Raw genomic sequence first — 16015 nt, forward strand, 5'->3', positions numbered from 1 at the left:
GGAAAATTCTGCGGCCCCAGGTCCACGCCAAGACTGGCCGGACCTGCCCTGTGCCAGCTATCCGGTGGAGTTGCCGGACCTGCCCTGCGCCAGCTATCTGGGGGGGTTGCCGGACCTGCCGCTAGTCCCCTGCCCTGAGGAACCTATGGTGCTGGACCCCCTGGAGAACACCACTGTGATCCAGGTACCTGAAGGAGGGGAGTTAGGAAGTAGCCCGGGGACAGCCGACCCTAGTCTGGCTGTAACTCTGCCAGAACCCATGTCAGTGTGTTGCGGTCAGGATCCCTACTGACCCAGCAGCGGGTCGTTTGCCGCTGCTAGGGCCCTGGGCTGGGATGCAATGGAGTGGGCGGGCCTGCGTCCCCCCTGCCACCCACAACTTGTGGGTGGTAGTCTCCCGCTCTTCCAGGTCCTTGGAGGCCTGGGCTAATGCACATGCTGTGTTGCTCAGCCCCTGCCTGAGGGCCTGAGTTATTGACTGTTTGTTGCCCCTCCCTGACCCAGGGCCTGGGCCTGTTAACACTGAACTATTTGCTCAGCCCCGGCCTGAAGGCTTGAGCTACTGACTGTTGGGTACTTCCCCCTGACTCAAGGCCCAGGCCTATGGTGCTCGTTCCAGTTACCGCAAGGGCTGCTGAGGGAGACTCCGGTGGCCGGACAAATTCCCCCAAAGTCAACTGTGTATAGCGAGCTGGTGTGGCTCCCCGCCGCCCCGGAGAGGGTCGAGCCCCAGCTTAGCCCCTTTACAAGGAAGAATATTCATAGCTTTGCTGTACCCCAGAACCAGATCTCCCCACAATTTCAATTTCTTATGTTTGCCATTTCTCCTGATGTCTACCACTATTGGCGCTAAAATGCAAATATCAAAGCTATAACCCATGAAATCATAAAGAACAGTGTGGAGTATTTGAATACATAGGGAGGTTTTTTAAGTTGTGTGTTCCATCTTTAACAGTTTAGGTAAATTAAACAAAATCATTGTAATACAAGTTAATGAAACCACAAAAAAATAAGAAAGATATAAAACAGACATTACTTTTAAAAAAATATATTTTAAAAATCTCAGAAATTGCTTTACAACCATGATAACTGAGTTTGCTTTTATTTCAAAATCATCAGCACTCAGCCCACCTAATGCCACATCCTGCCACTGTCAAAAGCACTTATTCATATCTTTTTGTATCAAAACTTCCTTTCATCAAATTAATACCTCACTATTTTCTAAGTAGTTTTCTGAGCTCTCTTCCATTTAAGTTGTGTACCAACAGTGCAAAAAGCTTATAATCAAAATACCAAATAGAAAAATCTTTAGATCCCCAATTAAATTGAAATAAATATTTTTAATGAAAACATAGCAATAATTAAGAGATTAAGGGCAGATTTTTAAAAGTATACAAGCACTGTTGGTTTCCATGGGAGTTAGGCACCTAAGTAATTTTAAAAATCTAGCCCTAAATTTAAGAAGCACTCTTCTTTTTCTTCCAAAAATGACACTTTGATTATACAGTATATTCTCACAGGGCCATATTGTGTCACTGATTTTTCACAAAACTCCCACTGACTTATGTGAACAGATCAATGATCCTCGTCCAACACCATCTCCCTACAACACTGCAAGGAGATGCTCTGTAGTTTTGTTATATCACATCTTTGTTCAGATTGAACAATTTTCTAGTTTGTGGACCCCATAAACTCACGGGTGCTGACAGCAACAGAAAGGCTTCTGTAAGATTCTGAGTTCTTCTCCCCTTCAGTAGCTGGTCTGGAAAGGCAGTTCCTTCTCCAGGAGAATTTCTGAAATCTAACAGAGCTAGATTCAGAAAACCACAGCTACACTTTTCTTTGCGCAACATCTGTCTCGCGCAAAGTCCTTCCGGTCTGTATCATGCACTCAGTTATTCTATTATTTCTAAATACAGCAAAGATGTAACACTAAATCGTATCTTCCTGTAAAATCATGCAATCCCCTTCTGACCCATTGAGGTCAGATTCAGCATCAGATGTGATTTCTGCCAGGGTTTCAAACATTATGTTCAGAGTATGTATACAATCTCTTTCTCTCTCTCTCTCTTTCTCATACATATACATGCACGCACACAGTTTACTCTTTACAACTGTTCTTCCTTACTTGTTAGTAAGTTTTGAGGGGCATCCTTCTATTTGGTTTTGATTTTTTTCTCATTTCAGATTGAGAAAGCTGCATCATTCTATTTATAGTGCTCCACACTATATTAATTTTGTGAAAACATATAGGACTGGTTTCAGAGTAGCAGCCGTGTTAGTCTGTATTCGCAGAAAGAAAAGGAGTACTTGTGTCATCTTAGAGACTAACAAATTTATCTGAGCATAAGCTTTCGTGAGCTACAGCTCACTTCATTGGATGCATTCCAATGAAGTGAGCTGTAGCTCACGAAAGCTTATGCCCAAATAAATTTGTTAGTCTCTAAGGTGCCACAAGTACTCCTTTTCTTTTTACATATAGGACTGCATCATTGCATTTATGTATTTTTAGGAACAGCTGGATTTTTTGGTACCATGGATAAGTCTTATTTAATAGCGTCTCAAATCATTTACTGTTATACAGCAAGGTTTAATATCTATATATCTATATCTTATTTTTAGATATTCTAATTTTGATAGAATGTGGGTTTTCTATCATACTATGGAATTATCACTATCAAGACAGCTTTACTTCATTTTGCATGGTGTACCATAGTGTCTATCTGAATGATTTTTTTTTTTTTTTTGGCCTGTCCCATCCTTTGAAAACCTAGATATTTCTTGGGCACATGGTTACCACACATGTATATTTTGCTAATGTCATATATTTATGCCAAACACTATTACTTGTGATTTGTCAATCTCTGTGCAGCAAATATCAGAACAGAGACATCTAGTGGATGGTGCATACACGTACTGGGAAACTCTTTTAAAGAAATAATATTAAACAACCTCTGAAATGTCCCAAAAAAGTTTATTTTAAGAATATCCCAAATAAAGCAACCAGGCATCAAGACTTTTAAAAAAATAAATTCAGGTTTAATTCCTTGACACTCCAATTCAGCAAGGTACTTGAAGTAAAAAGGCCTATTCCCATGCTTGAAATTAGGCACACGTTAAGTACCTTGCTGAATCAGTCTAAGAATGGCTCATCCTATAGATGTTCTACAGTAATAAGCAAGTATTAGTTTACTCAGCCTAGTAGTAATAATAATACATCTGTGCTCGAGTACTTATTCCTCCAGATACGGATGGATACAATTTAATAGGATGGTACAAGCAATAACATTGAAAGTAATTCATTTAAGCAACATACAAAGCCTCTGCAAGACATTCCTTTCCACCTTGACTTGTGTTATTAACAACTGCTTTTAAAGAAATGCAAATAGTTTTCTTAAAGGGCCTTCAGAATCAATACTGTGAAAAGTTTTTTAATAAGTTATAAACCGAATAGAGATACAAACTGAAGTTTTCCACAGAAATTTATAGCATACTGAAAAATGGAAATTTACCTATTTAAGGTCTTTTCTACATTCATGACATAATTAAATTGACTTCCCAACCACTACATCCTCTGCAACTAAAGATGTTTGATTACAGCCACCAGATGATCCAAACACTTCTCCAGTTAAAAAGCTAGTATTTTGACAAGGTGCTGAAGTCTTGTGTGTTTACAGGAACACCACTGATAGACCATATGTATAAGACACACTCAGCTTTAAAGTCAGATTTTGTAAAGAATCCAATTTATCTGTTATTAGAATCATAGAATATCAGGGTTGGAAAGGACCTCAGGAGGTCATCTAGTCCAACCCCTTGCTCAAAGCAAGGCCAATCCCCAATTTTTGCCCCAGATCCCTAAATGGCCCCCTCAAGGATTGAGCTCACAATCCTGGGTTTAGCAGGCTAATGCTCAAACCACTGAGCTATCCCTCCCCAATGTTTTTAAGTGTTGTAGTAACACCCAATGTTTTTAAGCATGAAAAAACATCCAGCTGTCACTTTTTGCATTTCTTTCAACTTGTCTCTAAACTCAGCAATGCCAGTCTCATATTCAAGTTTTCACTGCTGCAAGATTTGGGCCTCTAACCTGGCATGGCTATGTTTGGTTAATTAATTTTTGTTAAAGACATTTTAACAGTGGAAACATTTCTATTGAACCTGGATTTTATAAAAGATTTAGACATTTTAATTTGAAAATAAATGTAATTTGGCAGTTTGTGGACAGGCTCTGCCAGAGGTAGCTTTTAAGACCTGCAGGTGAGGTCTGAAAGAATTCCTCCTGGCTTCTCCAACCTAGGCCTAACTAGGCCCAACTCAGAGCAGTGCTAGGAAAGTTAGACACTGACTTTGTATCGCCACCTGCTGTCTCAGAGGGGCACGCTGAGACCTAGGGCCTGGACCCTGGGTTCCTCCAACACCTGTTGAGCAAGCAGAATAGCCAGGACAAGGGCAGGTACTGGGGCTGGGGGTAGCTGGACCCCAGGGACCAGGAACACCCTCCCCCAGGGAACGGGAGCCAAGGAAAAGTGGAACCCCAGAGGACAAGGACACCTGCAGCCAGGTACGGGGTGCACTGCCTGCCTAGGAGGGCCCCCAGGATCCGCTTGCCTGGCTCCCTGTGCCACCACTCCCATCCTACCAGCCCGATCAAAGGCGAGAAGGCGATCCATTCTTGCTCCCTCCCCACTACGGGCTACTCACCAGCTTCACCGCTATTTACTTCTGGCATCACTTCCTGGCACAGTCAAATGATGTCACCACCCCTTGAAGTGCCACAGGGCGAGCGTTTTCAGCCATGACACTGAAGTAGATCATATAACCAAAAGGGAGTATGGTGAGCTGATGTGCATATGCCTGGGGTTTGCGCCGAACAGAGGTGTGGCATTTACTGGGTGCAGTATTGCACTGTCACCCATTATAGGTCTAGGCGGCCTAACAGTCACTGCCAACATTCCACCCCCTCATACACATTTGCTGCATGGTAATCTTGGCACGCTGCAGAATTCAGCATATTGCATTGTGACATAGAACTGCTCTGGCAGAAATCAGCATATTGTGACATGATAACCTTTTACATTCTAGAATTCACCATGTTGTGACACACCAGTTGGGTGCATTGCAGAGCTTGCGACATCATGACAGGTCCCAGCCTTGGCTTGTGACAAAACTTGCAGCATTGCAATAAAGTCCAGGCCATCACAGTACTTGATTAGATACGTCAGGTCCCAGCTATTCCTGCACCACTAATCATGTCATGACAGGGCCTCTGACATGGTGCAGCAGTTGCTATGTTGTGATGCTGACCTCGCATCCATAAGGGCTATGACTTATGGATTTTTTTTTTTTTTAAAGAAAAGCAGTAATTGCAGCCACCGGGGAAATGTCATGGCTTGCTGAAACACAGTCAATCTGAAATACTCTAGTAGGTTGATCTAGGGTGTTCAGAACTTGCTTGGTTTTTGATTTGTAATTTCCTCTTGCTTAGCTTTTTATAACAAATGAAAACATGAAATACTGTACCAGCAAAAGTGAAAGTGCATTGGTACTAATGACCATTACTGCAATGAAAAGCAAAGAAACAAGTTAGATGGGGTAAAGTCTTTTATTGGTTCAACTTCTGTTGTGGGAAGGTACAGGCTTTTGAGCCACAAAGAGCTCTTCTTTAGGTCTAAGGAAGAAAGCAGAGTGTCTTAGCTAAATACTCAAAATAATGAAAGGCAAAGTTTAACTTAGGTGTGCACATAGTAAAAAAATTCTGCCCATTTATGGGCGTCATATTCTAATAAAAGGAATATTGCAAGACTGAGAGTGCAGTACAGTAATTCAGTTATTGGTCAGCCACTCTTCATAAGATGACTACACCAGGTGCAAGGCAATGCAATATCAGCCAGTCCTTGCTGGTGGTGTTATCATTGTGCCACATGCCAATCACAGAACTTGGGCCTCAAGCAGTTCCAAGTTTCTAAGAGTTGTTTTTCAGGCTGAACCAAAAGTTTGGCATCTATAATTTAACACTGATCATATCCATGCTCTACATACCATTAATACCTTCTTACCTGCACCCTATTTGCTTCCAACCACACTTTTAAGTAAGTGCATCCTACTTTTACACTTTTGCATGATATTATCTATGTGGCCTTTCCAAGTTAATATATTATCAAACACTACTCCTAGGAACATACATTTTTGAACAATCTGAATTTTTTCACCACAAAGAAATAAGTCAGTTTTTCCTAGTTAAAAGCATTTCCTTTGTTTTCACAAGTGAGAATTTAAATCCCCAGTCATTTCCCCCACTTAATAATTCTCTGGAGTGCCTGATTTATCTTTTCCATGCCTATTTTAAGTCTTTTATGCTTAGCCCATCTAGCACAATCATTTGAAAAAAGGGAAATACCTATTCCCGTCTGCCCACTTTCCAGGAGGTCATTTATCATAATGGAATATAAAATAGGGCTGATAATACTCCCATGTAGAGTTCAATTTGTAAGCTTTTAAGTTTTTGATAAAGCTGTTCGGACTTTGACTTGTATCATTCTGTCACTTAAAAATCCCTTATCAAGCAAAGCTTTCTCCCTTTTATTCCAATTTTGGGTAGTTTATACTGGGGGCCTTACTTCCATAGTATGTCATTCTTTTTCAACATCCAGGAAGACTATTATCATAAAGTTCTTAATCCTTATCCTTTTTTGTACCTCCATTTCTAGTCTCACTATATGGTCACCTGTGCATCTTCCCCTTTTCTGAAGCAACTTCATACATCAGTCCAAATACAGGGACAATTGGTGGGGCAGTGTCAATTGAAGTTTAAATGCCACTGATTATGTTGTACCTGTTATGGGGCAAATAGAGGACCTCACTATATAGTGCTGACAATCAGCATCCCTCAAAAACATTAAATAGCACAACACAATGTTAAAAATAATAGCAGTAAGTCTTGTGGCAATCAGCCTGTTTCCTGAATCTAACCCATTACTGGCCTTCCATCTGTAATATGTTGCTTCTTTAGTTTCTCGTTCCACTGGCTGTTTATTTTATTGGCACCGAGTGTTACCTCTACCCTGTTGGATACGTCACCATCCAGTGTCTTAGCCTTTTTCCCTGGGTCTGAAAAAATGAAGAATCTATTTTATCTCAATCTGATGAAATACTTGTTTGTGTGATATTTATTCTTTTTACACAAAATAGAGTGGACGCATTGACACCATCCTATCAAAACTGGCCAGCTGGCACTAGCTCTTGTCAGCTATTTTCCAACTGACCATAGCCCCCTTTAAGCTTTTTAGTTTCTGAAGTTCTTTGGTTTCATAACATAGTTTATCAAACAATTGTCAGCATATTTCAAATGTTACCAGAAATACTGCTGCCCTAGTTAAGAGAAGACACTCGTGCGTGACCCAGCTTCTTCATGTCACTTCAGCTGGTTCCTTCACACTTGAAAGGAAATCAAACACTAGTAGTCAGAACTCTGTACACCAATATGTTCTCTGTGTCATGGGGAAAGCACCTGGCAGGTTTGTATTTTCTTGGCATATCATTTTTAATATCCATACTGTGAAATGGAAGTGAGATTAGAGCCACATACACATGAAACTGTGGATCAGTGGGTGACCAGCGCTGAATGTAGTTCTCATCTCTGGTATAACAAGTAAAGGTTACAATCTAATCGATATAGCTTTCATTTCAGATTTCTTCATGCACAGCACGTTTAGGAAAGGCACTGTAACAAAAACTAAGTTTAGCTTCATGCTGGAGTTGATGGATTGTTACAGGTATATTTCTTAGTACTGGTCTCTTGTATCCGACAGACATAAACCACTTTTTGCTCATTATTGAAAAATATCTGGAGTAAAGGTTTGAGAATAATAATCTAACCTGATGGCAAGCTCTTTAAAAATAAACAGGGAATAAATCTGGCTTTTGCCATATGCCTTGTTTCAACAACTGAGACTGGAGGGGTTGGAACAGCCCATTGTCCCTAGGTGTGAACTTGAATACACATGAAGTACTAGAATTGAAGATGAGCATGAAATGGCACTCCAAATCCAACATATTCAGACCCTTCCAAACTTTGGGAAAACTTCTGTCTAAATTTCTTTCTGAATATTGTGCCTTATAATGAATCCAAACTAGAACCCATTAAATCTGAACACACCAAAACTTTGGGAGAGTTTGGATGGATCCTGATCAGAACTTTGTGGTTCAGATCAAATTTCTCTTTGAAATACTTAAAAAAAACGAGTGGTGCTTCGCAGTTATATCATGTCTACCATTCAAGGATCTCTAAAGAGCTTTCCAAAGTTGGGCAAGCATGATTAGATAATAAAACACAATGTACATCTGTTGTAGAGTTGGGCAAACAGTTTATTTGCTTATGAAAACACTGGCAGTTGGTCTAAACTAGCACACCTACTGTGTCTGTATTTTATTATTAGATCCTCTTGTGTCTTGTGACATGCAATGGAATGTCTTTCCATGTCCATCTGTCTAATGTCACTTGCTCCATTATGGTCGGTTGCCATGACCATGGCATCTTTCTCAATAGTTTTCTTATATGACATCTGTTGTCCTCTTTCTGTCATCCACTAAGTGGTATCCAGTCAAGGGCATGTCTAGGAATACAGTTTTTTGAGATCCATACAACATGTCCAAACCACTCCAGTCTCCTTTCTCAAAACGTCTCTACAGTCCTTTGTAACACATCAGCATCAGTTACTTTATTCTACCAGCGGATACCAGGTATTTTTTGCAAGTATCTCTGATGCAATGCATTAAGCTCCTGTTGTGGCCTAACCTTTGCCAAGGTTCAGAAGTGTAGACCAATGTGGGTATCACAATGGCATTGTCTAACTTTGTCTTGGTTCTGGTATGAATCTCCTTCGTTTTTCAGATATGTGCCAGTCTTAAAAATTCTCCATTTGCCTTCTTGCTTCTACCTCCTTATGGAGTTGGCCATCACTACACAGTTGCTGTACAGTGGTAGCAGTGGTGCAAAGTTTTAAGCTAAAAGTCCAGCGTAGACCCAACCAGAATGAATATTGGAAGCAGTGCAAAGGGATTAACAAAGGGGCCTGCTGAAAAGACATGGTTAGCCTCTTGCAATTGCCAGGGGACAATCATAGTATGGGCACCTCCACCATAGTTTTGTCAGAGGCTGGCACTTCTATTGGCAGGCTATGGTGATTTCCTGCAGAGAAACACCTGTCTTTCTTTCATCAAATGGGCTGAGATGGTAATGTGGTGTAGTGGATAGTGCACTGGATAGCAGGGAAGACACCCAGGTTCTATTCTCAGCTCTGCTAATGACCTGTGGGACCTTAGACAAGACATTTCATACTTCTGTTTCCATTCTCACCCTTTGCCTGTCTTATTTGTCTATAGATTGTATGCTCTTCAGGATAGGGACTGTCTCTTATTGTGTGTTTGCACAATGCCTAACACAATGGTACCCTGATCTCACTTGGCACCAATAAGCACTACTGGAACACAAATAATAATACAGTAGAACCTCAGAGTTATGAACACTTCTGGAATGGAGGTTGTTCATAACTCTGAACAAAACATTATGGTGGTTCTTTCTAAAGTTTACACCTGAACATTGACTTAATACAGCTTTGAAACTGTATTATGCAGAAGAAAAATGCTGCTTTCCCTTTTATTTTTTTAGTAGTTTATGTTTAACACAGTACTGTACTGTATTTGCTTCTTTTTTTGTCTCTGCTGCTGCCTAATTGCATACTTCCAGTTCCAAATGAGGTATGTGGTTGACTGGTCAGTTCATAACTCTGGTTTTCTTAACTCTGAGGTTCTACTGTAATGAGAGAAACTTCTGCTCAAAGCAGATTTTGTTTCCTCGTGAAATAAAGGTCAATTAAGGGTCTAAATTTCATTTCCCTTCAACAGTCATATGAACTAGGGCTGTTGATTAATCGCAGTTAACTCACGCGATTAACTCAAAACATTTAATGGCAATTAAAAAAATTAATCACGATTAATCACTTTTAATTGCACTGTTAAACAACAGAATACCAACTGAAATTTATTAAACGTTTTTGGTTGTTTTTCTACATTTTAAAAAAGTTGACAGTGCTCATTGTATTATTTTTACTATAAATATTTGCACTGTAAAAGTGGCAAAGACAAAAATAGTATTTTTCAATTCACCTCATACAAGTCCTGTAGTGCAATCTCTTTAGCATGTAAGTGCAACTTAGAAATGTAGATTTCTTTTTTTATTACATAACTGCACTCAAAAACAAAACAATGTAAAACTTTTAGCGTGTATATGTCTACTGAGTCTTACTTCTTGTTCAGTCAATTGCTAAGAGAAACATGTTTGTTTACATTTACAGTGTCACCTGAAAGTGAGAACAGGCGTGCGCGTGGCACTTTTGTAGCCGGCATTGCAAGGTATTTATGTGCCAGATATGCTAAACATTCATATGCCCCTTCCTGCTTTGGCCACCATTCCAGAGGACATGCTTCCATGCTGATGATGCTTGTTTAAAAAAAAATAATGCATTAATTTTGTGACTGAATTCCTTGGGGGGATAATTGTATGTCTTTTACTCTGATTTACCTGCATTCTGCTATATATATCATGTTATAGCAGTCTCGGATGATGAACCAGCACATGTTGTTCATTTTAAGAACACTTTCACAGCAGATCTGACAAAACACAAAGAAGGTACCAATGTGAGATTTCTGAAGATAGCTACAGCATTCGACCCAAGGTTTAAGAATCTGAAGTGCCTTCTAAAATCTGAGAGGGACAAGATGTGGAGCATCCTTTCAGAAGTCTTAAAAGAGCAACACTCCAGTGCGGAAACTACAGAACCTGAACCACCAAAAAAGAAAATCAACCTGTTAGTGGCATCTGACTCAGATGGGAAAATGAACATGCGTCGCTCCACACTGCTTTGGATGGTTATCAAGCAGAACCCATTATCAGCATGGACACATGTCATCTGGAACAGTGGTTGAAGCATGAAGGGACATATGAGTCTTTAGTGCATCTGGCACATAAATATCTTGCAACGCCGGCTACAACAGTGCCATGTGAACCCCAGTTCTCACTTTCAGGTGATATTGTAAACAAGAAGCAGGCAGCATTATCTCCTGCAAATGTAAACAAACTTCTTTGTCTGAACAATTGGCTGAACAAGAAGTAGAACTAAGTGGACTTGTAGGCTCTAAAGTTTTACACTGTTTTATTTTTGAATACAGGTTTTTTTTGGTATATAATTCTACATTTGTAAGTTCAACTTTCATGATAAAGAGATTGCACTACAGTACTTGTATTAGGTGAATTGAAAAATGCTATTTGTTTTGGTTTTTTTACAGTGCAAATATTTGTAATCAAAAATAAATATAAAGTGAGCATGGTACACTTTGTATTTGTGTTGTAATTTAAATCAATATATTTGAAAATGTAGAAAATATCCAAAACTATTTATTTAAATAAATGGTATTCTATTATTGTTTAACAGTGATTAATTTTTGTAATTGCTTGACAGCAATGATATGAACTATATGATATGAACTATATGAACTGATATGAACTATACATCATTCACATAAATATTTGTGAACCCTGTGCAGAGGTGCGGAGATTACTTGCACCTTCTCTGAGCATCTGTCCAGGACTAGGCACAGACTAGCACCCTGTGGCTTGACAGATCTCATACGCACATCAGCCAAATAATTGGGCAATTTACATATTTTATGTTTGTTGAATTGGCATTGGTATTAGAAAAGGAGCTTTTTCTTCCACTTGGGAGGCAGAGAGACACTCTTGTTACTTCCAAAAAACATTGATTTCTTCCTGTGTTTCTGGATACATATAACATAATTATGTGGTTTTGATGATGCATGTTCCCCCCACCCCCCGAAATTATGACGTTATAGTTATTGGTTTTGTATTTTGTCTGACTTTGCAAACATCTACCCTACTTCTGAAGTAAATTTAATTCTATTGCATTCATCTGCTTATAATTAATTTCTTTTCTTGTTTTTTGAAGATCAATGTATGCGTGTCGAGCGTCAACTCAGTCACTCCACCATATGATAAACTTTGGTCATATATCAGTTCTTCATTCCTAAATGTAAACCTGTGGGTTGTTTGTTTTTTTTTTTGATTCCTGTTTTGGAGTTTGCTTGCTGAAATATGGAGATGCTAAAAATGGGGGAAAGTAATGCTTAACACTGGCACATAAAGGGGTAAAAGGAGCCTTAGGGCCTAATTAGCCCACCAGGTTACACCTGGGTTAGGGTAGGTCCGACCTAATTTAGTGTCAATTAGGAGGAGAGAGATCGCTCTATGAAGGCAGGCTCAAAGCATCCTAGAAGAGAGGACTGTGGAGCCAGGAGACCATCAGCAAATGGGGAAGAAGCTGTATGAAGATACAGAACTCCAGAGTATGAGTAATAGAGGCTGCAGCCCGGTGAGAGATGATGATGAAAAAACAAGGAAGTAGGAGTAGCCCAAGGAAGCAGAGAGGGATTGTAAAGAATAATCCTTTGCTTCTGAATGCAGGCTCCCTGGGCTGGAACACAAAGGGCCTCGGTTCTCCTTCCCCAGCAAGAGAGGAAATACAAGTGTCACAAAGTGGCTGGTCCCTTTAAATAAAACAGGTGTAGCACCCCTGTGCTAGGAGAGGTGCTTCCCAGTTTTGCCAGTTAAGAGGGTGGGGTACCTGCCACTAAGGAAGCAGAAGCAGCAGGAAATTCCCTGGGAGGGGAGAAAAGAACTGGGACCTTGCTGAAGAAAAAATGGCCGCCAGAAGTCCCTAAGTGATGCTTAGCTGAAAGAGCACAGAAGAATCCTGTAATAGGCCCTGAAGCAGGAAGGACTGCGAAAGGCAAAAGGGAAAATCCCCAGGGAGCTGTAGCCCAGGGTGGGCTGAGGAACTGTTTTTGTGTTTTGTTTAGGAAATCTAAGCAACAAACTGCGGTTAGAAAGACTCTGGGTGTGGTAATGGTCCTCGGTGGGCTGGGGACAAGCCTCTGCCTCAGGAGTAAAAGAGGCAAAGGCTGACTAGCGGATAGGGGCTAAAGGCCTGGCAGAAAGGTTGTAAGACTTTAGGGTTTTTTTTCCCTTTGTTTGGATTATTCTGTTACCCTGGAAGGGGACTGAACTGAAAACTGACCTGGCTGGAGGACTGGGCTATAGAAACAACAAATCCCTGCAAAACCAGAGTCCGAGAGTAGAAGAGCTCAGGCAGTGCCACATCCTGGCTCTATGCGGGTTCAGTGATGAGTATCTTCCCCCCACTTCATAAATAGTAATATGATTTGTGTGATTTGATTTACCAAACAAACAAAAAAAATAGAATAGCTCCAGGGTCCACAGCACTGCACTTTCATATGCAAAGACTGAAATTAGCCTTAAATCTAACATATAACTTCAAATTAAATGTAACATGCACCTTATGTCTAGTATGCTTCCTTACACCTACCTGCTGAACTTCCAAAGCTTTCTTTCAGACTATACAAATATTATTTTACTATGTTTATATAAACTTATTTTTAAAACTCATCCTTTAATGATTAAGTTCTGAATTGAAATCATAGCATTTTTCACAAGATTGTAAGCCAATCACGTTTTTATGAAGCAGCTGTTTCTCAAATAACTAAACTATATATATATATGAATGAATGAAAATGGTAGTAGACGATTAAGAATCATGCTAATACTATGTTCCAAAAGAGTTTATGCAATAGACTTTGTCTTGTAGCAGTCTGAATATAAACAGTCTATACAGGAACATTCTTTATCTGGGTGTGACCTCTGTTAGTATTATCTTCGTAAACTGGTACAGTCATAAAATCTTGACTGTAGGTCCTTATCTAGGTCATAAGCTTTGTATTATCACTGAAATACATTTTATAATAGCATAGATTCATAATTTTTCTCTTACAGCTTTTCCTCATGTTCTTTCCACATGCACTCACACACACCTGCTTCTTTGCCAGAAAGGAAGTGTGTTCAAATAATAGTAGTTAGAAATAGGGTTGACTCCCATTAGTTTCATGGAGATTCAATATTCTGTTAACAGACCACAGATCATGTAATTTTTTTCCATGGGTTTTATTGAGGTTTCTAATATGAAAATGTACATGTTATATCTACATGACCAAAGCTGTTAAGACAGTAAAGATTTTACCAGCAGAAAGTGCATTCACTGGGTTTTGTTACACAACCTAATCTGTATAAACGAGTACAAAGTGTTTGGCTCCATGATTCTGCCATACTTAACCTGGCTGCTTATGTAAAAATCTCTGTTACATGAATTAAAATGACTTGGGATTCTATCCAAAGTAAGCCCAGTGAGGGTCCATTTTGTCTAACAGACACATAAGAAGCATGTGGCACATGTACTGTATCTGACAGAGAAGTGATATTCTTTCAATACATGGACAATTGGCTGCTTAGTGGCTACATGGTTTCAGATGGTGGAGATGAGTTGTGCATACTTAACTGCACACATAATGGGGATGAGGCTTCAAAGGTAAAGGATTGTCCCTTTGTGGTGGATTACCTGGTATTTCTCTGGCAGAGGACAATTTTAGAAGGAAAAGCAGAGATTTGCTTCATTGTACTAAGTTTAATTCCTTTAGAATCACACATTCATGAGTTTTTGTTTCATCATTGTTACTTTTATTAAAGTTATTTTTTTGTCGGAAGTGAAAGAACACAACTCTAGCTTTTTTAATATTTCCCTTATGGCATCAGGGAGCATAAATGTGATGGATCACCTTTAAAGATCCAGGAAGTTTAATAGAAACTCACTTGTTATACATGTGCATCTGTTAAAGGATTACAGTTTCTGTGTATATCAACACTTCTTCAGAACAATGGTGCCTGCTGCAATCGAAACCTGTTAAAGAACAGATCAGTTACCAATAACTTGCTGATTAACTATTAGTGAGTTTGGTGCTTAAGAAATGTGCCAGACTGCAGTATTGGAGGCAGACACCCTGGCCAAGACCCTCAAAGGTGTTTAGACACCTGACTCCCAATGATTTCAGTGGAAGGTAGAAGCCTAAATACCTTAGAGGATCTAGGCCCCTTTGACACAGTTGGTATGACATACGTAGTGACAAATGCAAGCTTTCTCCAAATTGCGCTGTGAATGTGTTTCAGAGTGATAGTTTCTACACATGAGAAGGTTGTTTAGTCTCCGTGACATTTAGATGTTGGGACAACTCAATGTTGTTCAATGGAATTCATCTTGCAGTGCAAGAAGTCTCCTGCAAGATAGGGCCAATGTTAATTTTAAGGCCACCAAACTAAACCCCATACAGGTGGTAATGAGGTTTGGTTGCTGGTGATCTGATCAATACCTAAATCAATGTCCAAGTGATGAGAAGTGTCACACTCCATTACTAACTAGTATTGCCAACTTCACGAGGTTGAAAACCATGGGTTAGAACACAAAAAAATCATGATTGGCCTAAAACTTATGAGCTTAAAAAAGAATCAGTTGCTTTTGCCAACTTTCTGACTTTTTTGAACTTCCTCTTCCTGCCCATGGTGTGTGCACGTGACAAGTACAGGATGAATTTTCAACCTATAACACATACAAAATGTGAACACATGAATATGTAGGCACCAGTTCCACTGTGCACCTGACGCCTGCCCTCACCCCTCCCACTGCCCAGAGACCTCTCTGCTCCCCTCTGGCAGACTCCTATAGCCCCTCCCATGCCACTCCAACTCAGTCCCAGCAGGCTCATTTAGATCCCCTGGGTGGCTCCTGCAGTCTGCCCCCTCCCCATCCCACCTTGCGTTCAGCCATGCCAGGCGGTGTGGCTGGGAGCCAGGGGAGTGGAGCAGGCTAGAACCGGGTCGCTCCACTTACCACGCGGTGAGTGCAGGGTCGGGCCTGGCTGCAATCTTCAGGGGAGTGGGGGCGGAGCAGGGGTGGGGACGGGACGGGGCTGGGGCAGAGCAGGGGCGGGAGCCTGCGGAAGAGCCAGAGCAAGGGCTAGAGCAGCACGCAGGTGTGCA

General features: G+C 40.4%; 1 protein-coding gene across 1 annotated transcript in view; it reads right to left on the reverse strand.

The window, feature by feature from the left end:
• The window catches only part of ATG7 (autophagy related 7), a 266281-nt gene extending 264525 nt beyond the window's left edge, over positions 1–1756 (reverse strand). Inside the window, exon 1 of the mRNA XM_048856904.2 lies at positions 1698–1756. The gene's annotated coding sequence lies outside the window, so the exon portion shown is untranslated. The remainder of the gene's footprint in view (positions 1–1697) is intronic.
• Between the last annotated feature and the right edge of the window lie 14259 nt (positions 1757–16015).

The sequence above is a fragment of the Caretta caretta genome, chromosome 7 (assembly GCF_965140235.1).
Source record: "Caretta caretta isolate rCarCar2 chromosome 7, rCarCar1.hap1, whole genome shotgun sequence".
NCBI classification, from domain to species: Eukaryota; Metazoa; Chordata; order Testudines; family Cheloniidae; genus Caretta; species Caretta caretta.